The following is a 747-nucleotide window of genomic DNA, read 5'->3' on the forward strand; positions in this document are numbered from 1 at the left end:
CGTGTCGTGTGTGTCTGTGTGCGTGCGCGCGCTTTCACCAAGAGTAAAATGTCATATTAAACCTTATTGCATGCCTACAATTGCACTGAATGTGTTCAGTCTTAAGAAATTAAAATGATGCTACCAACCATGAAACTTTGTATGTCTTATCTATTTATCTTCCGTTCCATTTATATTACTACTTTTGTTTCTGCCTCTTTCTCTGGTGTTTACAATACGAAGGAGTATGAAGAAATTAGGTGTGATTTTGGATTTTTTGATTTGCTTGGTTGTTTGTTAGTGTTTGTGCGCGTTTTCACAAGTTTATTTTCATATTTTTAATATGAAAAGCAAAGACTGGGAGGAGGAAGAGAGGACGAACTAGTGATCAAGAGAAAGAAATAAAAATCAAGACGGAGTAGGAAAGGTGGAAGGAAGGAAAGAGGCAAAAGAAACAATTTCTGTTTTATTATCTTGCTTAGTGTTATCTTCGTTCCACTTTGCCTTCTTTAGATAAGAAATGCGAATTCACAGGAGAGAAGAATGATCTCTTTTTATACAGTAGCTAATTATTACCAATATACACTTTCATAAAGATACTTACGTGGTTTGCTTAATGAAAACCACGTTAGCCAAGATGCAGACACGTAGTTTACCTTTACCTTTAGGCGATTTATACCTCACTGAAGTTCTTTCAAATTTCCCCGTCATTGGTAGTTGTAATTAACAATTCCTGTATTTAAGAACAAGATTAGTTATGTTATCATT

The sequence above is a fragment of the Penaeus vannamei genome, chromosome 10 (genome assembly GCF_042767895.1).
Source record: "Penaeus vannamei isolate JL-2024 chromosome 10, ASM4276789v1, whole genome shotgun sequence".
NCBI classification, from domain to species: domain Eukaryota; kingdom Metazoa; phylum Arthropoda; class Malacostraca; order Decapoda; family Penaeidae; genus Penaeus; species Penaeus vannamei.